The sequence below is a fragment of the Protopterus annectens genome, chromosome 5.part1, assembly GCF_019279795.1.
Source record: "Protopterus annectens isolate FY-2018-M chromosome 5.part1, PAN1.0, whole genome shotgun sequence".
Classification (NCBI taxonomy): domain Eukaryota; kingdom Metazoa; phylum Chordata; order Ceratodontiformes; family Protopteridae; genus Protopterus; species Protopterus annectens.
This window is the reverse complement of record NC_056736.1, coordinates 277,288,488-277,312,020: the sequence shown is the minus strand read 5'-3', so window position 1 is coordinate 277,312,020 and position 23,533 is coordinate 277,288,488. Positions and strand designations below refer to the sequence as shown.

Below are 23,533 nucleotides of genomic sequence, written 5' to 3'. Positions count from 1 at the left end.
GAGCATGGGTAGATATTTCCCTTTCTATCAACCATCATTTAGTAACAGTGATTAGAAAATCATTCTGTCTGTCACAGAAATATCTAACGGCAAATTATCCAGGTCAAAAGAGGTTATCATATTGTCATACTGTCATACCCCTGTATTCTGCCTTGCTTTGACCAATTATTGAATGCAATGTTCCCTTCAGGATGTACCTGGCCAGACGGGTTATATTCAAGTGGTCTAACTATAACTTTAAGTAATCACAAGTGGTCTATAAAAGTGATCTAATCACAGTTGATCAATTGATATTCTCCAGTATATTTTACCAGTTGTAACTGTAATAATAACAAATGTTTTATAGTTTATAATCAATAATATAATTTTTCTTAGAGATATATATGTTAATTGCTCTTTGCTTAATCACATTGTATTGGATTGTGCCAGATGGTGGTGCACTTCCAGTGCTTTTTTCCCTCCTTCCATTGTAGTGCAACTGTGGAGTTTTTATATTTAATTTAAATGGGTTTAGGAACAAAGAAGAAGGGCATGCCCACCATACAAAAATGTTCTTTGAATGTTTTTGAAGTTATGATAGGTTCGATGAAGTGTGTTTAGATCAGCTGTGTTTAGATCAGTTATGCTTAGATATTCTGAATTCAGATCAAATGACATAGACTTGTTCAGACATATTAAGCAATTAGAAAGGCATCAGAGGTTCCTAACCAAGAAGATCACTGGCTTAAAGATCCTGAGCTACTGGGAAAGGCTCAAAGCTCTGTCTTTTTACTTGGTTTCTTATAGGCTGTTGGGTGATCTATGCCTTGTATTCCATGCCATTAGGGACCCTAGCCAAATTGATCTTAATCTTCATAAGTCACATTTCCCTAGTAATATCAGAAGCAAAGGTCTAGATCTCCAACAACAAATAGCTAAACCATATTGGAGGGCCAGATTTATAACCAACTCCGACCCTAACTCTGGAACAAATTTCTCTACAGGCAAAAAAATCTGAGACCCTCGCATCTCTCAAATTAAGCCTGGATGATTGGATGGCTACTGAAAAATTTACTCCTGGTCTCATTTGTTCTGCCCTTCTTGAAAAAAGAGGTACAGTTTCAGGGTGGCTGTTGGTCAGGTGTTTAGGGTTTTATGACTTAACTGCTTTGTAAATCCTATGATCTTATGAAATGACTTCTTTTCTTGAGTTACTGTATCTTTATATATCACATGGTACACCATGTACTTGTTCATGTTGAGAATGTATATACTTTTACATATACTCATACTACATCCCATAAAAAGAAGGGCAAAATGTTAAAGTACTAATGAAGTTGTCATCTTAAGTAAATTGCATAGCTATAACTTATTTTATTTTATTTATCCTCTTGTACAAGCTCAATATAATTGCCTGTTACCATTAGATTGTTTGTAAAAGGGAGGCTGGAATCCCCCAAATCCATGTCTAGCTTTTTAAAAAGGGGTTGGAGTTGAAAGTCTCCCTTAAAAAGCTAGAGGGACCTTTTTTTAGTTGTTGGAATTCAGGAAACATACCTTCACAGAATTCCTATGCAAGCATAACTGGAATTCTGTAACACTAAATGCATAGAAAGTCCTGCACTGTGTAATATGTGAACACAGTCCACAATACCTGTGCTCCTCCTAATGGTTCTGGAAAAAGGACTGTCATAATAGTTGCATAGCTTCAGAGCATACATCCCCAATCAACTATCCTGGAAACAGTATGTTTCTGTTAGTTGTGAACTCTCATAATCCCTATCCTCCCTTTAGGGCTAGCTGGGGGTGGGGGATGGTGAGATTAGGTCCTCCCATTTTACACACAGAATTAACAGGATAAATACAGTTTGCTTATATGGCTTGTGAAGGCTGCCAGCCTAGTTAGATAGAATTTTGTAAATAATTCTATGTCATTGTAAAATTGTATTAATGTAATCCACAGGCTTGTTCACAAATGTAAAAAAAACTGTTAAATGTTGGACTTCATAAATGTAACAACAGTGCCCCCTGCTGAAAGAAAGCTGTTAAGTAAAACATTACAACTGTGTTTGATCTCAGTGTTCAGACAAGATGTCCAGGCTAAGGCAGTCCTTCTACAGTTTTGAGACCAGAGTTAATTGCTAGATTTTACATATATAATGTTTTTTATTGCTGTGGCCTCCTGCAGGTGCACATTACAAAAAGAAATGTAAATTCTGAGTTTCATTTAGCCTGGGAAACCAGAGAAGTGTCAAGAATGATGTAATGTGAAGCAGTGCTGTGTTATCAATCTAAGGACAGAAAGAAAGGACAATATTTTGCATTTGTCTTCAGAACTGACATCACCAGTACTCTGCCTTTGCTCTATATGTAAGTGTATTTAGAACTGTGATTACTCTTAGAGTTAGATAGGAATTTAGACAGATTTAGTCTAGCCATTTTATATATTTATGTCAGACTATTCTACAGTATTATTTTAAGCATTTTCCTGTGATTTCTTAACTCTTGACTAACACTGTGTTGAATTGAGAAGATTTGTCTTGTGTTTTTATTATTTATTATTAAACATTTTTAAACCTTTCAACTGTGGCTGTTTTCTGTAGAGATAACTTAAGCTCTAGAGTACTTGGATGTATTTAGTGATACTGTACTAAGCCACTCCAGTAGTATTGTTGCTCAGTCACACTTACTATTTGGATATCAGTAATATTACACAGTGAAATTGGTCACCCTTTAAGAAGGGCCTTAGAGTAACTGATAAGTAGGGGTCCTGGTGGCACTGATTTCTACCTTATAGTCTGGAGAGAAGAGAGCATAGCTGGAGAACCTGTGCCAGTCTTCCCCAGGAGTGTGTTTGTATATAACTCATATCTCAAAGTGTGTGTGTATGTGTGTGTGTGTGTGTGTGTGTGTGTGTGTGTGTGTGTGTGTGTGTGTGTGTGTTTGTGTGTGTGTGTGTCTGTGTGTGTGTGTGTCAGCTACGTGGGCAGGGACATGAAGCACTGGTTGGACAGAGAGAGTGCTAGGAGCACTTGGCTTGAGACCCTGGCTAAGGACCTCACTCTGTAGCTGTGCTAGTGGGGAGTCTTACTGGGGAATCTGAAGAAAAAGGGAGAAACCAGACCCAGACTGACTGTGATCTCTGTGTGCTCTTAAGGGAAATTGTACTTTACTGTGTTTGTACTTGATATCCTTCCCAATGTGGACACCCTTCACTGGTGTTAGTGGTGAGGACTGAAGCTCCTTGATTATTGGGCCAGTGCATGGTCATTACATATTAATTGGTTGGCAGTGGTGGAATATCCATACCACATATTAATTGGTTGGCAATTGGCTTGTAGTGGTGTGGATAGTGAATTCCTGTAGCTTGCGTACAGTGATCACTGGAGGTGTTTTTGTACTCTAAATCAGCCACACAGTGAATATTCAGAGTTCAGATCACAATTGTTTTATTTCTTTTGTTAGCTTAGTTATTCAGGGAGAACAGGCAAGCATGTCAGCAAAGGAGTATGGCAAGCCGACAAGGAGCCAGTTGGCTGAGATGCACCAGGCTAAGGGCCTGGTTCATGGAAACCTGACTTTGGCAGACATGATTGCAGCTTTGGTCACAGCTGGATCAGAAAACAGCAATCAGGATGATGATCAGACTGGTCGTGGAGATGTACAACACTCAGAGAATGGACAGCTCAACTTTTCTGCATCTGCAGCTAAAGAGATTTGAGTTGGAGGCCAGGCGTTTGGAAATGTAAGATGTGGAGAAGAACAGGCAGTGGCAGCATGAAAAGGAGATGCTGACTCTTCGCCAGAGTCATGGAAGTAATGGGGAAGGGAGTAACCAGACCCCAGAAGCACAAAAGATCAGTAAATTTCTTCCACAGTTTACAGAGGGGGATAATTTTGATAGTTTCATTCATATGTTTGAGAGGGTATGTAAACAGTATGATGTTGACCAAAGGCTCTGGGTACGGTTCCCGACCCCCTTACTCCATGGTAAAGCTGTAACCATGTTGTCCAAACTTTCTGATCATAAATTTTATAATTATGCTGCTAATAATGGTCTGTTAGAATTTTTTAAGCTAACACCTGAAGCTTATAGGAAAAAGTTTTGTGAGCATAGATGCAAGGCTGAAGAAAGTGTTTGTGAATATGTTGCTGAACTAAGCACTTATTTTCATAGGTGGGTGAGTGGATGTCAGGTCTCCACTTTTGAAGGGCTGGCAGACATTTTGGTGAGGGAACATGCCCTTAGCACTTTACCTGAGGACATGAGGATCTGCTTAGCTGATAGACAATGTGCTACTTCAGATGAGTTGGGGAAAAAGGGAGACCTATAACTAGCAAGCAGGGCATCCCTGCACAGGAAAGGGCCCCCCAGTACTGCTCATGGGTCTAAAGGAACCCTTGGTGGGCAGCCCAGACTACCCCAACAGAATCTACCAGTGGAAGGGGAAGCCACTAGTTTAGGTACATGTCCAGGACCTAGGTTTAAATGTTTTGAATCCAACCAGTGGAGCCATGTGGCATATAGATGTCCATGGAGGCAAGGTGGGGAACAAAAGGTGAGGGAGCCAGTCAGTGGGAAGGACAAAATACCAACAGTAGGTTGTCTTGAATCAACAAGGGTACCAAACTACCACAAGAGGTTATATCCTATCATAGTGAATGGCAAAAAGATCATTGCTAATAGAGACACAGCCTCTGACATAACCATTGTGAAGCCTGCAATGGTTACAGAGGAGCACTACTTGCCTGGGCAGTCTACTCCAGTGAGAGCTTTAGGAGGGACCCCATTCCAAAAATTTTGGCTAGGTTTCACCTTGACTGGGAGGGTGGAAAAGGAAGCCATCAAGTAGGTGTGCTTGAGGATATCCCTGTAGATGTCCTGATAGGGAATGATTCTGATAATGCAGTACCATGTATTCATGAAGTTACACGCAGTCAGGCTTGAAGACAAGCACGTTGGTTTGGTAGCCTGTGGGAGACCCAGTCAGACTGCATACATGCAGCCAGGACTGGTGAGGTGGTTACTTCAGGGAGGGAGCTACTCTGTAGCAGTGAGACTGAAGATGAACCACAGCTGCTTGTATGTACTGATGTTCCCTTGGACAGAGTGACTGCAAAGGTAGAGGTGAGTAGTAGTACCCAGGCTAGCAGTGAGGCACCTCTGTTAGAGGATGCCAGACTTCCTGTGAAAGGGGGGCAGGGAAGGGTTACACAGAGAGAAAGTTGAGACAGGATTAGCTCTCAGACTCTACATTGCAAGTCCTGAAGCAGGTAGCTAGTGTGGCCCCTGATTCTCAAGGGAAGGGAGATTCTGCATACTGGGACAAAGGGTTACTGTATAGAGAGTGGACCCCTGAGGGAGGGCTAGAAGGTGAGAGAATACAGCAGTTGGTAGTGCCTAGAACCTACTGTCTGGCATTTCTAGCCATAGCCCATGATATTCCTTTTGCAGGTCATATGGGCATAAAATGTACAAAGAGACATATTTTACAGAACTTCTATTGGCCTGGAATTTCCAGAGAAGTAACAGTGTACTGCAGGGCCTGTGAGCAGTGCCAAAAGGTAGGCAAGGCAGAAGACAAGGTGAGAGTTCCTTTGATGCCTTTGCCAGTGATTGAGGAGGCATTTCAGGGGGTAGCTATTGGGTCCTCTGAGTACCCCAAGTTCCACAGGAAAAAAGTGTATCCTAGTGATAGTAGATTATGCTACATGATACCCTGAGGCAGTGGCTTTGTCCTCCATTGAGGCAGAAAAGGTGGCAAATGCTTTGTTAGAGATTTTCAGCAGGGTAGGTTCCCAAAAGGAAATACTGACTGACAGAGGTGCCAATTTCATGTCAGACCTGCTGGCTTGTCTGTGGAAGTAATTTGGGGTGAAGCACCTAAAGACAACCCCCTATCATCCCCAGACTAATGGTTTTGTTGAGAGGTTAAACTCTACAATCAAGTCCATGCTACGGATATTTACAGACCAGTTTAAGAGGGAGTGGGACAAATATTTGCCCCATCTGTTGTTTGCTTACAGAGAGGTTTCCCAGGAATCCACATGTTTTTCACCCTTTGAGTTGCTGTATGGGTATAGGTTGAGGGGAACTCTAGATTTAATTTGTGATGAGTGGGAAGGTGATTGTGAATTTCACAAGGAGTCTATTGTAGCATATGTCCTAAACCTCAGGATAAGGCTTGGGGAACTCATGGGGTTGGCCCAGGAGAACCTGGCAGAAGCCCAACAGCAGGAAAAAGGTTTGTTATGACAGGAATGCTTGAGCTAGAGAGTATGCTGTAGGGAAGCAGGTAATGATTCTCATTACTGTCAGACACAACAAGCTGAAAGCAGCTTGGGAGGGATCCTGCAAGGTGGTAAGAAAGGTAAGTGATGTTAACTACATGGTAGAACTGCTAGGCAGGAGGCAGGGGCACAAATTACAATGTTAACACGATGAAACCTTACCATGATAGGGAAGCCCTTGTGCTTGGTATTTGCGGTGGACTGCAGTAGGAGTCTGAGGGAGATCTGGTGATTGATCTCCTCAATGTGGCTCGGACTGACACCTCAGTTGAAGGGGTAGTAATGTCCCAGCAGCTATCTCCTACCCAGGTTTGAGAAATCTGAGCAGTGTTACAGGAGTTTGGGGACATGTTAACTGGGAAACCAGGGTGCACCCACCTGGTGCAGCACCAGGTGGATACAGGACCCCAAAGGCCTATTAGGCAGAACCCCTTATAGGGTGCCTGAGAGAGTCAAACAGACTTTAAGGGAGGAGATACAGGAGATTTTGGAACTAGGGTAATTCAAGAGTCCAACAGTCCCTGGGCCTCCCCAGTGGTGCTGGTGCCAAAGAAGGATGGTAGCACTAGGTTCTGTGTGGACTACAGGAAATTAAATAGTCACACAGAATCAGATGCTTACCTCATGCCTAGGGCAGATGAGGCCCTAGAGCAGATAGGTGGGGCTAAGTATCTTACCACCATTGATCTTACCAAAGGTTACTGGCAGGTGCCCTTGACTCCAGTGCTAAAGAGATGTCAAACCTTTGTGACTCCTTTTGGCTTGTATGAGTTTACAAAGATGCCCTTTGGGCTGAAAAATGCCCCAGTGACTTTCCAGAGGCTGGTAGATCATATCCTAGCAGGTGCAGGAAGGTTTACCCTTGCTTACCTAGATGATATTGCTATCTACAGCCATTCCTGGCAAGAGCACATTCAGCATGTCAGGGAGGTGCTGGGCAGACTACAGAGGGCAGGGTTGACCATTACGTTGAACAAATGTCAGGTGGGTATGGCAGAGGTCTCTTACCTGGGGCATAAAGTGGGAGTGGTAAGATCATGCCAGAACCTGCCAAAGTGGAAGCCATTCAGGCATGGCCTGCACTTATTACCAAAAAGCAGGTGAGGGCATTCTTAGGGACAGCAGAGTACTACAGAAAGTCTGTCCCCAGTTATAGTACCATAGCTGCTTCCCTCACAGACCAGACAAGGGAGAACAGGCCAGATAAGGTAATGTGGACCACAGCATGTGAGCAGGCATTCCTGGAGCTTAAAGAAGCTTTGGGAAGACCCCCATGTGTTAGACAGTTCAGATTACAGGAAAGAATTTATTTTGCAGGTGGATGCTTCGAACCATGGGATGGGGGCTGTACTTAGCCAGATTTCTTCAGAGGGAGAAGAGCACCCAGTGGTTTATCTCAGTCATAGGTTTCAACCCAGGGAGGAATGCTATGCAGCTGTAGAAAATGAATGTCTACCCATAGTGTGGGCACTGCAGAAATTTCAGCCTTATCTGCATGGAAGAAAATTCACTGTAGTTATAGATCACAATCCCCTAACATGGTTACACCGAGCCACCAGCAACATGCCAAGTTGCTAAGATGGAGCCTAGGGTTGCAAGCATATGATATGTCAGTGCAGCACTGCAGTGGGGTTAGGAACTCCAACACAGATAGGCTCTCAAGACAGGGAATGGGGTAAGGTATACTCAGATAGATCTAACCCTCTCAAGCAACATTTCTCAAGGGTCACTTGAAAAACTAGCTTCGTTCTCTGGGGGGAAGATGTGTGAAGGCTGCCAGCCTTGTAAATAATTCTATGTCATTGTAAAATTATAGTAATGTAATCCACAGGCTTGTTCACAAATGGAAGAAAACTGTGTTAAATGTTGAACTTCAAAGATGTAACAACATTGCCCCCTGCTGGAAGAAAGCTGTTTAGTAAAACAATTACAAATGTGTTCGATCTTAGAGCTTGGAGACAAGATGTCTAGGCTAAGTCATTCCTTCTATTGTTTTGAGACCAGAGTTGATTGCTAGATTTTACATATATAATGTCTTTTATTGCTGTGGCCTCCTGCAGGTGCACATTACAAAAATAAATGTACATTCTGAGTTTCTGTTAGCCAGGGAAACCAGAGAAGTGTCAAGAATGATGTAATGTGAAGCAGTACTGTGTTATCAGTTTTAGGACAGAAAGAAAGGACAGCATTTTGCATTTGTCTTCAGAACTGATGACATCACCAGTACTCTGCCTTTACTCTATATGTAAGTTTATTTAGAACTGTAATTGCTCTTAGAGTTAGATAGGAATTTAGTCAGATTTAGTCTAGCTGTATTCTATAGTTATGTCAGACTATTCTACAGTATTATTTTAAGCATTTTCCTGTGGATTCTGAACTCTTGACTAGCACTGTGTTGAATTGAGAAGATTTGTCTTGTGTTTTTATTATTTATTATTAAATATTTTAAAACCTTTCAACTGTGGCTGTTTTGTGTATAGATAATTTAAGCTCTGGAGTACTTGCATGTATTTAGTGATGCTGTACTTAGCCACTCCAATAGTCTTGCTGCTCAGTCACACTTACTATTTGGATATTAGTAATATTACACAGTGAAATTGGTCACCCTTTGGGAAGGGCCTTAGAGTAGCTGATAAGTAGGGGTCCTGGTGGCAGTGATTTCTACCTTATAGTCTGGAGAGAAGGGGGCATAACTGGAGAACCTGTGCCAGCCTTTCCCAGGAGTGTCTGTGTGTTTGTATATAACTCATGTCTCAAGGTGTGTGTGTCAGCTACTTGGGCAGGGACACTCAGCACTGATTGGACAGTGAGAGTGCTAGGAGTACTTGGCTTGAGACCCTGGCTAAGGACTCCACTCTATAACTGTGCCATTGGGGAGTCTTATTGGGGATCTGGAGAGAAAGGGAGAAACCAGCCCCAGACTGACTGTGATCTCTGTGTGCTGTTAAGGGAAATTGTACTTTACTGTGTGTATACTTGTTATCCTTCCCAATGTGGACGCCCTTCACTGGTGTTAGTGGTGAGGATTGAGGCTCCTTGATTACTAGGCCAGTGCACGGGCTTCACATGACTGCAGTGACATGTGATGTTAGCTTCCTACATTAGGCTGTTTTGGGGGGTCAAACACAATGAAATGTGCCACACCTCTCAAGTGTATCTCATTATCAGCCATGTTGGTAGCCATATGAAATGGCAGGACCTGTTAGACAGAGTCCTGAAACATGTAGAATGAATGGCCAAAAGGTCGGACTTACATATACTTACTAAGTCCGAGATCTTATTTCTCAGGATATGCCTTCTTCTCTGAGGTATGGTGATCTTGGAGTTGGTATATATAGGTCTGGGGGTGTAGGGGTAAAGAGACCTCCCCCCTTCAAAAAGAACTTTAAAGGAGAAAAGCAATTTTTGATTATTGCTCTTGTGTGTCTTCAGTCTTTTTTCCGGCTTGTTGGCACTCGGCATTTTGAATGCTGACATTTCTATAGGGAGCTTGACAGTACCTCATTCTGAGTCTAAAAAAGTCCATATTCTTCACAGTATCACATTGAAAGGATGTGTCACACATTTAGTGTTAAGAATGTTTCTAACAGATATATTTATGGTTAACAGTAACAAATTTTATTTAATTCATCAAATTATTTTGTGTGTTCAGTAACACATTTTAACCATTATTTGAACTTCCTAGCTGAAGCTATTACTAAGTGTTCCACAATTTGCCCATTCTTTTCCACATTATGAAAAAAAGTGTCCACCTTATGGAGTTGGAAGTTTGAGAGCTGTGAATAACTCCACAAACAGCAATACAGGAAATACCATTCCTGTCACCTGCCATGGTTTTGGGCACCCTGATTTAGCCTTGCTCCTCCTACATTTACAGAGTTCCAAATAAAGTCAGATCCTGTTCTGGAAACACATAGCTTATTAAATAAAAAAAAAACTAAGCCTTTACAAAGATTCCTTACCAATTCCTAAACACGTTTAGTTTTAAATTAAGCTATATTGTTACACCCCCCCTCCCCCCAAAAAAATGTTTTGAGAATATGATGATAGGGTTACCATTTTTTCAGAAGACCAAAGTAGGACGTTTTTTTTTACAGAACAAACCATACCCACAGCCAGTGTAAAAGAACTGGACTTCACTTGTGTTGCCACACTGAAAGCTCATTTTATTTTAAATGTCAGTTGTGTTTCTATTGTTGTAAGTCGTAAAGGCGTTTCAGATATGCCAACAACGTTTTATGCAACTTTCTTTTTAGAGGAAAGTAAGAAAATATTTATTTTTCCTATTGTCTCAAGACACTTGCAATTTTTTAGATTTTTTTTTCAGGATACAATTGCCAAAATGGGGACTGATCTACGGAAAGGGTGACAGCTGACAGGCTGTAAATCGCCACTTTCGCGACTTAGATCCCCAATCAACGAAGACGAACTGTATTTTCAACTTGCACCTTGACAGACAGCCGTTCGGTGAGGATGAGCAGTTATGCTACTATGTTTATTTATATCAAAGTCCTGCCACCAGCGAAGGAGTAAGCCTGACAAAATGGGGGGGGGGGGGCGACAAAGGCCCTCAAAATAGGGACATATTTTAAATATTGCTCTTATAAACATATAAAGTTGCAAGAGTAACAGGGTTGGTTTAACAACCATTTTTGAAACTTAAATATATGTCACTTTTAGTAACTCCAGTCTTCAGATCATCCCAGTGATTTGCCAGAAAGCTACACATTTTATGAGGAACAGACTAAAAAGTATGAGCCAAAAATCTGGACATAATGCGAAAATGTGGACAGTTGAGAGGCATGCTATAACTCTCAACCTTGCACTCCAAAATGAGGAACGCTACCTCTCGTAACGCAGAACAAATATGCAAAATCTGGAACACTAACAGCTGACTTGCAACTTCAACTAAGAAGGTCATAGGATAGCTAAAATGTGGTATTTTTACTTATATAATTGTTATTTTAATTAATTAATACGATTCAGCGCTCTTTACCATGGGTGTCAGTTAAAAAAACTGCTAACCCTTAATGCATGACAAACCCTGTCAATGTACGCGAACTTTGTAAGACCCTAAATGAGGAAGGCTCCTCGTAATGAGGTACACTTGAGAGTTATGCCTATCGTTGCCTAGATGTGGTTTGAAAATTAATGATCTAGTGTGAGGAATCAGGAAATGCGACAAAAAATTAAATAACGTCAAGTATTTCCTAGAAAACTGCATGACTGGATAAACTGATGTCGAAATTCACGTTTTCATTGGTGTACACCCTTGCCATTTACAATATGCAGGTGTTTGCGTCACAACAGGAAGTAGGATCAATCTGCTAAAATGATGTACTACTAATACATTACTGGTGAGTTTATTTGCTTCGCAGTTTTTTTTCTGCTTTGTTTGTGTTGTGGTTTTCTTTCTTTGCATACTGTATTTGAATAGTTTATTGCCGCGTCTGTCAGATTCAAGGAAGCAGTAGCCTATATTTGTGTCTTAGAATGTGTTTGGAGGAGTTCATCAGGATAGAAAGATTTGTACAAATATGCATTATTAGAATGTATTGAAAGAGTATATTCTTTCCGAGAATGAGATTTAAAGCAACATTATAGATTACGTGCATGTTTTCTGATTTATTATGTTCAGGGTTTTCAGAAAATGCCTTTGGGGGTGAGGTGGGGATAGTATTTTTATTCGCACAACCAACTGAGGTTAGGTGGGTGGCGTAGGAATGACAGCTTTGTTGCTAAGTGAAATTTCGCTGTAAATGCTTTGGAGAAAGTTTACCCAATTTAAAAATGAGTTTGCTTATGTTATGCAGTCGTTGTACCGTCAGAATAGTATTGTTTCCGTTGGTTACCGTAGGCATATTTAGGCGCTGTCGTTATTTCCTACGTTTATGGTGGTACCTATTATTCCCAAATCATTTTGAGAATAGGAATGGGTCATCGTGCCGTTTGAGTGACTTAGAATGTAGTGCTCCTTCTGTCGTCCTGGACCATGCTTCTCACTTTCTTTTTCAAGGATCAGGGACAGCCAAAAATAATGTCTTTTTATGGGCGGTGGGAGGAGGAGTGGGGAGGGGGCAGTAAAGGCCAACAGTCGGGGACAAACTTTAAACATTACTTTATTTAATTTAGAAAGTTAATAAAACAAGTTTTGCAACATCGTCATCCATTTCACGAATACGTGGGAAACTCTGTATGCCATTAGTGACTGAATGAAACTCGTATTTACTAGTTTGTGTTAACCGGGAATGCGGGCTGGTACAAGACTGTTCGCTCACGTCCAGGGCCATTTGACAAAACAGAGCACATAACACAGAAAACGTAAATATGAGCAGTAATAATGCACAATAATACAATTGCAGAACAATAGGGCAATGGACAAATGAAAACTTACAAAATAATGACACATTTCAGATAATAATCAGAGACGTAAAGAAATTCTGAAAACGCAGCCCGAAATGAGAAGATTGGTTTAAATTTATTAACTAGAAGCAAAGTAGTAGCTGAGTTAACAGTACTAAGAAAGGGAAAGTAATGTAACAAACAGTTAAGAAGATAGAAGTGAATGTTTACAGTATGTGCAAAAGCCAACAGTTGTAATTTGCTTAAGTAAAATAAGCAATTCATAAATTGTATGTTAATCCATGTTTCTGAAACTGTACACTTAGTCTGTAGTTTTAAATGTTTAGTATTTTAACAGAAAAAAAAAAATTACTAATAGGAAAAAAATATGAAGCAAAATTTGAGACATTGTTCAGGATGCATGTGTGAATAACAACATGTGCAACTTTACCAATAATCCTATTTGTAAGTATCAATAATCCTATTGGGGGGGGGGGCGCTGGCCCACCAGTAAACTCCACCTACCAGTTCAAAATGGGTTCATAGGTTGGTACTAGGCTATCAGCCCTAGGGCCTATACAAGCCTAGCCATAACAATTCCCTGGCTATTTCTTTCCACATTATTTACTTTCCTGGACCCCTGTCTAGCAGGGCGACTGACATGATCCCTGGGGTGAATTTCCTTTCTCCCATCCAATCGTCAAGGTTCCTCTTGAAGAGGTCCAAAGAGGCACTCTGCTTTACATTACAGGGGAAGGAGACATCATCTCTCCTACATAAATGGAATTAACATAAATACATTCTGTAGGTATAGTTGCATTGAGTCATGCTGTGAACCTGTAAGGAGCTGGGTGGGTATAGTAAAATAATGCTAGGAATGGCACCAAATGTGTATTTGGTGATGGTCAACTAAGTCATTATTACAGTCAGTTAAATTGTTCACAGGATATGCAGAAGAAGCTGGTCTTGGAAAGATGCCAGATCATGTTCTATGACATGCTGAACCTTCCTTATTGCATTTGCCCCCAGAAAGGTGTTGGATCATGATCTATGACATGCTGAACCTTCCTTACTGCATTTGCCTCATGGGGCCTTACCCTTTTGGGATGCCAGAAGCACAGTATATGTCAAAGCAGGGCAGGGGCCCTTTTTTTAAAAAGAAACCTTGTATGAAGATGATAATTTTCTCCATCAGAGTGCATCGTAGTTGGCAGTAGTCTGTATGTGAGTCAGGGGGCCAGGTTGTAGGCAGTTTTTTTTATTTTTACCTTTCCAAACCCAGACTTCATTAGCATAATTGTAGCAGGCTATTCTTCCTATATGTAAGACGTATGGAAGGCAAAATCTGATATAATTGGAGAAAAAATAGAAAATTACTTTGACTGTTATTGTGACGTCATCCTCACATGCCAGGCACCTTTGTATCTTACCAGCCTTCTTCTCCACTTTATTTAGTATGTAACCTTTAACTTTAATGAGAGGGTTGTGTGATAGCAACTTTATATTTTCTGTAAAGTGATGGGAAAATGGCCAACAGCCTGTTTCACCTAATGAAAGGTTAAATACTGAGAGGGTTGTGTGATAGCAACTTTATATTTTCTGTAAAGTGATGGGAAAATGGCCAACAGCCTGTTTCACGTAATGAAAGGTTAAATACTGAGACTTGTATTTCCAGCCGCAGCATCTCTCATTCCATCATTCTAATTTTCCCTTTTAAGTCTTAACACTCCTGGCTGTCCTACTTATTTATCCTTCTCCCTTCTAGAGGTTCCTATTTTTGTATCTCAGCAAACCCCCCTAGGTAGCTGTGATTTCTTGCCAGTCTGTTACTGTACTGGGGTTTAAATCAGATTCACGGGTCAGGCATATTATTTAATGGACTCCTGGGATGTTGGCTGTTGGGCTGAGATGAGCTTATTTTATGGAACCGTCACATCAATCAGTAAATCTAGACCTACACAGTAACAGTACTGCTGCTTATACATTGCTTACGTGTTATCAGTTTTTAGTGGCTTTAAAATGGTTCACATTATTCTTTTGAGACTTTTTACATTAATCTGTTGCAAAGCTGCATAATTACATTTTTTTCTTTTCTGATGCCATGGCTATGTCTGCACCTTGGCTTATATACAACATTCCAATCTCATAAATTGCTATTTTGGTAGGTTAAAAAGGAGCTGATGGTTTTGTTGTTTTCCACCACTCTTTGCTTCCCAGCTCTTTAATTAACATGCGGATATATCCTGTTGTACACACAGAGAAATAATTCTCATTTGGGTTAAAAAAATAAAATATGTCTTTCTTTTGCATTTTTCTATATTTCATCTTTATTTATTTAGTTAGTAAGTTAATTAGTTTTACTTTTTTTGTGTTAACTGGGTTGGCAGGCTGGTACAAATATCATTTTCAGCCGTGAACTGGTCCAAGTTGTCCCTAACAATGTTTTCATAACACAATACATAGTTTCAATACCATCTTGGTAACTAGAGAGAGAGAGTAACACCCCATCAAGTCTATATAAATCATAGAGATAAAATAAAATGTAATCAGCTGTTCATAATGGTAGAATAAATGGTTTGTGTAATGCATACATTTTGATAATGTTTCATAAGTTAAAAATGTTCAAGAAGCCACTTTTCCAGGAAAGCTGGGTCATAGACTCAAAAAAGAGTCTTGATTATTGGTTTGGTAATAAAATCTAAAAATATTGGAACACCTGAAGCGTAAAGGAAATTTGTTCCACAATACAAGTATTTTAACTCTTTTGAAATTAAACCTTCTACTAGTTCTACACTTAATTTATTGTTATGTAACAAGACTGTTATTGATTCAGCATCAATATTTAAAGTTAACCATAACATTCCATCATGATGTGCTATGTGTGCTAAAATAAGTTTCCAGCTAATGTACCGAAAATGCACTGTAAAAAAAGATTTAATAATCTGCAGTGTTGTGAATAACGTGGATCATTCTCTCTAAAGCCTTTCTAAAAATCTTTGTATCCTCTCCAGCATTTTCAGTCGACCTTTTATATACATACAAAAACTACTATTGCACTCAATTGGTCTGATATCTTATAAAGGTCAGATAAGCACTCGGGATCTCTTGTGATAAGGTTTTTCATCATTGTACATCATTGCCTCCTCTCATGGCTACAAACTGTGTCCACATGTTTTTCAAAGTTAAAGTTATTATCTATAATAACCCCTAAATCCCATTATAGGTAATGAATTAATGTAAATTGGTTTACTTACTGTTGTATTTTTTAGGGTTCAGGCACCTAGGCAGCAAGACATTTCTCTGTGGTATATTTGGTTGGGGGCCAGTGGCTGAAGTGATACTCAGATGCAGAAAAATATGTCTGTTGCAAATTCCCTGTGGCCATAGAGAAGTGCACACTGCCATGGCCGCAGCTTTAATACTAAAGTGTATGGGACAGAAGAAGTAATGAGTGTTACTCAGTGTACAGTACACACTTCTGTAACTACAACATGTAGAAGTGTGCTACAGCATGGAGGAAATCTTGGGTGCTACTGCAGTCACATTTATGCTCCTATATGTTCATAGACACTGTGAAGGGGTAGTGATACACACACCAATTTTAAAGACACTGCCCATTGTGCACTGCATGTTTACTGCCACTGACGTGTAATCGCCAGCCTACCGATTCCTGCCATACTGCCTATTGTCTCATGTTGCCTTGGGGGACATGGAGGTTATTTACCCCATGCATTTGGTTATTGAAGTTGTAGGCATGGCATCACATTCTTCTCCTTGCCCACTGGGAATTTGTAGCAGTCATATTTATCTGCAGCTGAATGTTGTTTCAGTCATGTGCCCCCAACCAAATATATCACAGGGAAAGTTAAGTTATTGCTGCCTAGGAGCCAGACCCCTTTTTTTTTTTTAATGTGTTGACTGTGACTTAGCTTGTTAATCCTAATAGTGCAAGTACTATTTCTTGATTTAGCATTTTTGATGATATATTTATAAAATGTTTTCTTGTTACCATTATCCTTAGCCAATTAAGTTTCATATTACTTATTTCTTTTCACAAGTAGGTGATTTTTAAAGTGTTACTAATTTTATTTAATTTGGAATTATTACATTTAGTAGGTATGCATTTGTAAATCGTAAAAGCTCTTGTATTTTTCTTTCATATAATAGTCAATATTTTATTCCGCCAGGGAGGATAACATTTATTTATTTTTTATTTTACATTTGATTACCAGGAAAGTCTGACTTGACAAAAATCCTTTTTCCGCTGAGGCCTGGGGAGAAAAGCTGCACATTCAACATGTAACTAACAATGATTATAATTACAAATGCAAGGTTTACATATACACAAGCCTTGATATTTGTGTTAAACATATAACACTGGATAAAAATGCATTCATGTAAATATTCTTATTAATGGCATTGTTGCATAGTCTAGTACAGGAAAAGAAAAACTTATTCCTTAAAAAAACAAAATGAGCAGGAAAACGAGTGACTTATTGCCTGTTAAGGAAATTGGGTGTTTCAGCTATATGGCAGTTCTGAATGCCCACAGCGTTTTTCTTTAAGTCTGTTATGGACAAATTCAGACCAATAAAGCCAAACTTCACTAGCTGTGGGCATGCATGTTTCAGTCTTATGGCCTTGTTGTCAGCACAGCGTTGGCTAACCTTTAGAAACGCAGGATTGTCATTGATGCCCATAATCATTAGGGTGTCTGCAAAATATCCTAACTAATAAACTAAAACAATGAGTAAAAAGGTCACACACACAAATCAGTAAAAACTATTTTCTTGTAGTTTTTACTGATTTTGAGGTAGTGATTCATTAGTAGGATAGCTTGGTGAAGCAGGTAAAATTGATATTAGTATCAAGTAAGCTACCCTTAGACTTTTGATTTAGAACTTGAATATAATTGATTTGATAATCTACTTTATTATAGGGAGGGTATGGTTACAGAAATGAGTAGTGCAGTAATATGGTTGTGTAGGACTTGTTTGATGAGATAACGATACTTTTTGGGTGTGGTTGGTTTTAAATAAATGTAGGCATAGTGGGATGGGTGGGAAATGGGGGTTAGGGTAGGGGAGCAGAGTGAGCCTGAGTGTAGTGAGAGTGAACAGAGCAGGAAGTTCCTTTGATCCTTGATGTAGTGTGGAAATATTTCCAAACAAACAATCAGCATAGGTATGTTTGTTTTTCAGAGTTGTAGGTTTTGTAATAATTTCTACATACAGCACTACAGGCTGGTTTTTATAAGCCCAGATACAAGTCAAGCAAAATAAATCAGAGAGCTCATGTTATTGTTTGTTTGTTCTCAAGTAGCCATTCTTGAACTAGTGGTACAGAATCTCACCATGGATATATAGGGTTAAAGTTTAGATACGTTTAGATGCCTGAATTAAAATTTGAATGTTGGCAGTATGACTGGTATTGGGAGAGAGCTAGCTGATATGATGGACCGAAGGAAGGTTGGTATATTGTGTGTGCAAGAGACCAGATGGAAGGGGAGCAAGGCTAGGTGTATCGGAGGCAGTTTCAAATTGTTTTATCATGGTGTGGATGGGAGGAGAAATGGCGTAGGCATTATCCTGAAGGAACAGTATGTATATTGTGTGTGCAAGAGACCAGATGGAAGGGGAACAAGGCTAGGTGTCGGAGGCAGTTTCAAATTGTTTTATCATGGTGTGGATGGGAGGAGAAATGGCGTAGGCATTAGCCTGAAGGAACAGTATGCTAAGAGTGTTTTGGAGGTGAAAAGAGTGTCAGAGTGATGTTTATGAAGCTGGAAATTGATGGTGTAATGATAAATGTTGTTAGTGCATATGCTCCACAAGTTGGATGTGCGATGGAGTGAGTTGGATGAAGTGGTGATGACTGTACCCAAGGGTGAGAGAATGGTGATTGGAGCCGATTTTCAATGGGCATGTTGGTGAAGAGAACAGAAGGGATGAGGAAGTGATGGGTAGGTATGGTGTTAAGCAAAGGAATGCAGAAGGTCAGATGGTAGTGGATTTTGCGAAAAGGATGGACATGGCTGTGATGAATATGTATTTTAACAAGAGGGAGGAGCATAGGGTGACATACAAGAGTGGAGGAAGATGCACACAGGTGGATTATATCTTATGTAGAAGGGCCAGTCTGAAGGAGATTGGAGACTGTAAAGTGGTGGCAGGGGAAAGTGTAGTGGATTTTGTGAAAAGGATGGACATGGCTCTGATGAATACGTATTTTAACAAGAGGGAGGAGCATAGGGTGACATACAAGAGTGGAGGAAGATGCACACAGGTGGATTATATCTTATGTAGAAGGGCCAGTCTGTAGGAGATTGGAGACTGTAAAGTGGTGGCAGGGGAAAGTGTAGTTAGGCAGCATAGGATGGTGGTTTGTAGGATGACATTGGTGATCAAGAAGAGGAGGATGAGTGTGAGGGCAGCACCAAGGATCAGATGGTGGAAATTGAAAAAGGGTAATTGTGAGGTGATGTTCAGGGAAGAGTTAAGACAGGCACTGGGTGGCAGTGAAGAGTTACCAAATAGCTGGGTTACTACAGCAGAGCTAGTAAGAGAGATGGCTAGAAAGGTGCTTGGTGTGACATCTGGAAAGAGGAAGGAGGACAAGGAGACCTGGTGGTGGAATGAAGAAGTACAGTAGAGTATACAGAGAAAGAGATTGGTGAAGAAGAAGTGGGATTGTCAAAGAGATGAAGAAAGTAGACTAGTATAAGGAGATGAGGTGCATGGTAAAGAGAGAGGTGGCAAAGGCTAAGGATAAGATGTATGAAGAATTGTATAAAAGGTTGGACACTAAGGAGGGAGAAAAGGACCTGTACTGATTGGCTAGACAGAGGGACCGAGCTAGTAAAGATGTGCAGCAGGTAAGGGTGATAAAGAATAATCAGGGAAACATACTCACAAGCGAGGAGAGCGTGTTGAGCAGATGGAAAGATTACTTTGACGGGTTGATGAATGAAGAAAATGAGAGGGAGAGAAGGTTGGATGATGTGCGGATAGTGAATCTTGAAGTGCAGCGGATTAGCAAGGAGGAAGTAAGGATAGCTGTAAAGAGGATGAAGAACGGAAAGGCTGTTGGTCCAGATGACATACCTGTGGAAGCATGGAGGTGTTTAGGTGAAATGGCAGTGGAGTTTTTAACTAGATTGTTTAATGAAATCTTGGCAAGTGAGAGGATGCCTGAGGAATGGAGAAAAAGTGTTTTGGTACCGATTTTTTAAGAATAAGGGTGATGTGCAGAGCTGTAGTAACTACAGTGTGATTAAACTGATCAGTCGCAGCAGAGCTGTAGTAACTACAGAGGGATTAAACTGATCAGTCGCAGCATGAAGTTATGGGAAAGAGTACTGGAAGCCTATGTTAAGAAGGGAGGTGATGATTAGTGATCAGCAGTATGGTGCAATGCCAAGAAAGAGAACTACAGATGCGATGTTTGCTCTGAGAGTGTTGATGGAGAAGCACAGAGAAGGTCAGAAGGAGTTGCATTGTGTCTTTGTGGATTTAGAGAAAGCATATGACAGGGTGCCTAGAGAGGAGTTGGGGTATTGTATGAGGAAGTCGGGAGCATCAGAGAAGTATGTAAGAGTGGTACAGGATATGTACGAGGGTAGTGTGACAGCGGTGAGGTCTGCGGTGGGAGTGACGGATGTGTTTAAGGTGGAGGTGGGATTACATCAAGGATCAGCTCTGATCCCTGTCTTATTTGCAATGGTGATGGACAGGTTGACAGACGAGATCAGACAGGAGTCCCCGTGGGCTATGATGTTTGCAGATGACATTGTAATCTGTAGTGAGAGTAGGGAACAGGTGGAGGAGACCCTGGAGAGGTGGAGATATGCTCTAGAAAGAAGAGGAATGAAGGTCAGCAGGACTAAGACAGAATATATGTGTGTGAGTGAGAGGGGGAGGATGGAGGAATGGTGAGGATGCAGGGAGTAGAGGTGGCGAAGGTGGATGAGTTTAAGTACTTGGGATCAACTGTTCAGAGTAATGGTAAGTGTGGAAGAGAGGTGAAGAAGAGAGTACAGGCAGGATGGAGTGGGTGGAGAAGAGTGTCAGGAGTGATTTGTGACAGACGAGTACCAGTAAGAGTGAAAGAGAAGGTCTACAAGAGGGTAGTGAGACCAGCTATGTTGTATGGGTTGGAGACAGTGGCACTGACAAAAAGGCAGGAGTCAGAGCAGAGTTGAAGATGTTAAGATTTGCACTGGCTGTGACGAGGATGGACAGGATTAGGAATAAGTATATTAGAGGGTCAGCCCACGTTGGAAGGTTTGGAGACAAAGCCAGAGAGGCAAGATTACATTGGTTTGGACATGTGCTGAGGAGGGATCCAGAGTATATTGGGGAAAAAAATGCTAAGGATGAAGCTGCCAAGTAACAGGAAAAGTGGGAGGCCTAAGATAAGGTTTATGGATGTGGTGAGAGAGGACATGGAGGTGGTTGGTGTGACAGAGCAAAGATGCAGAGGACAGGAAGAAATGGAAACAGTTGATCTGCTGTGGCGACCCCTGACCGGAGCAGCCGAAAGAAGAAAATGCCTGAATTGAAATGTAGTTAAGCATGAATGTTATGGTATTTAGTGTCTTTTCCCCTTATAGAACCAAGAGAAGGGGGTGGGGAGAAGGCTTGCAGCTGTTGACCCTGGTAATATGCACCACCCTTACAATTGGGTATAGAGGATACATTTTCGATTAGAACACCTACATTAGTTTTACTCAAAACTTTTCCTTGATTTTTCTGTTCATGTGCACCCTTGTTTCAGGTATGATTTATTGTTAGAAGGGATAGTGTCCATGCTTGCAGAGATGGGGGGGGGAGCAGAACCCAGTATGTTTCAGGTATGATTTATTGTGAGAAGGGATAGTGTCCATGCTTGCAGAGATGGGGGGGGGGGAGCAGAACCCAGTAAGGCTAGAGAGTCTACAAACTAGAAAAAAATTAAGGGATATAAATAAGACTGAAATTTCAAACTGGCAACGTTGATAGATAACCTTGTAGTAAGCTGATAACAGTAAAGATAAAGACAAAAAGAATACACTACATGTTCAGCCGATTAAGACATAAAGCCTACATAACAAAATTACTTTGTAACATGTGACCCTTCCATCCGCAAACACAGATACCACTGAGAAAAACAATTTATGATAATGTAACAAGCCCTATCAAAATTGCAAAGGCAAATATCTCCAAGGAAAAGGTATGCATAACCATTCAGTAAGTCTTATAAAATAAATATACTGTAAAAACTAGAAGAAACTTTACTAACCTCATTTAAACAATCAATGGAAGATTTTAATGTTCTTTCTAAAATCTTTTAACCAAAATATTCATCCGTTTTAGCAAATAAAAATATGCTCATTTATGCTATTCAGCGTATCTAGCAAAACCTTATAATTAATTTTATGATAGTTGTATTTCCTATTGAGTGCTGTAGATTGTAACCCCACTGTGAATGTCAAAAGTGATAGAATTATGGTTGGACATCCGACGGTGGGGGGGATGAATGAATAAGATATGGAACATTAGTAGCTAAGAAATCGAATATATGATTCTCTCTTGGTGTACCATCAAAATGTCATGGCTGCAGTGTGCTACAACGGATATCCGAAAGTAAGTTTGCACAGGTTTGTATGTGTGAAAAAAAAAATGTGCAGAATGCACAACAGCAAATTGTTTTGTGCATTCACTGTTGTGAATTTGGCATATTGAGTGGAGATTGCACTATAGTGGAGATCGGGAAATGTACCCTTTCCCTCACTGTACTGTGATCTCGGAGTTTGTATATAAGTAGCAGGGTGTATGGGGGGTGTAGGGGGACTTGCCCCCTGCAAAATGTGTGTTGTATGACACCAGATGTGGTGGTATGTTCGAAAAATGTCGACAATTTGATTTCAAATTGTTGACATTTTTTTCGTTCGTTCTTTTTCTCAGTCTCTGTCATACGTTTCGAGAATGTTTTTTGAGTGCGTAAGTACTCACAACAAACGTTCGAAATTATGATAGTAAATCTTATCTCTTATATTCTTAATTACTAATTGTTGCAAACCATAAGATAAAATGTTTTGAAATGTCTTTGAATAAAGATTTCCCCTAGTGTAGCATGTCCAGATAATATCTAGGTAGTTGAAATTGCCCAGTAATATTACTCTTATCAGTAATAAGAACCAACTGCATCACATTATATTTCTTGGCATTAAATTGTATCTCATTTTCAGTGATCCACCTAAATAAAATGTCTAGATTAATTTTTGCAATTTAATATGATGGAACATACTTGTAACTATACTATATATTGTTACCATCATGTGTATGTGCTTTCCCTAAAATGTTCTCAAGTAACTGCGAATTCTGTCAGCAGCAAACCATGTACTACATGTATTAAAGTATAGCTTATACTGTTTAAATAATCGATAATCATAAATACAATCTTTCCAATAAGTTATAATACTTATACACAGAGATAATTGTCTGAGCCAGGTGTTGTACATGTGAGCTTTTGTATGTACATAGCCATTCCATTTAGGAGATGGAAATATTTCACTTAGGAAAAAGTCTACATGTGTTTTCTCAAATATTTCAGTCAGTGTTAACATATATTCTTCTTTTGATTTAAAGGTGTTTGATAAAGATAATTTGTTCCCACATGAAGAATAATTTTATTCTAGCTGCATTTAAAACTTAATAACCTTGGCAAAAATGAAATAAGTTATGAAGATATGTGTCTTAGCCCAGGCAAGGAACTAACTGTTATTGTTTCCTTGTATTTACTTATAAGAGATTTTGTGCGTTTGTTTGAATCTGCAAATATTAAAATATGAGACTTCTGCGGACAATCTAAGCAATTATTTCTACACTTATTGTCAGAATGTTTAAAGTTGCATTTAATGTGCAACTTTTAAGTACCTGGA

The 23,533-nt window shown here is 40.1% G+C and overlaps 1 protein-coding gene across 3 annotated transcripts in view; it reads left to right on the top strand.

The window, feature by feature from the left end:
- The first annotated feature begins 11,518 nt into the window (after nt 1-11,518).
- The window catches only part of TMEM50B (transmembrane protein 50B), a 373,203-nt gene continuing 361,188 nt past the window's right edge, over nt 11,519-23,533 (top strand). Inside the window, exon 1 of one of the 3 annotated variants that reach the window (XM_044072947.1) lies at nt 11,519-11,627. The gene's annotated coding sequence lies outside the window, so the exon portion shown is untranslated. The remainder of the gene's footprint in view (nt 11,628-23,533) is intronic. The other 2 variants (XM_044072945.1, XM_044072946.1) reach the window with 2 other exon arrangements.